The sequence below is a fragment of the Penaeus monodon genome, chromosome 32 (assembly GCF_015228065.2).
Source record: "Penaeus monodon isolate SGIC_2016 chromosome 32, NSTDA_Pmon_1, whole genome shotgun sequence".
NCBI lineage: Eukaryota > Metazoa > Arthropoda > Malacostraca > Decapoda > Penaeidae > Penaeus > Penaeus monodon.
This window is the reverse complement of record NC_051417.1, coordinates 32,355,162-32,355,384: the sequence shown is the minus strand read 5'-3', so window position 1 is coordinate 32,355,384 and position 223 is coordinate 32,355,162.

Below are 223 nucleotides of genomic sequence, written 5' to 3'. Positions count from 1 at the left end.
TTATAGGGTTTTAGACTCTGTTCTTCCTTTCTTCTTCTTCTTCTTTTATAGGGTTTTAGACTCTGTTCTTCCTTTCTTCTTCTTCTTCTTCTTTATAGGGTTTTAGACTCTGTTCTTTCTTTCTTCTTCTTCTTCTTCTTCTTTTATAGGGTTTTAGACTCTGTTCTTCCTTTCTTCTTTTTCTTCTTCTTTCTTTTATAAGGTTTTAGACTATGTTCTTCCG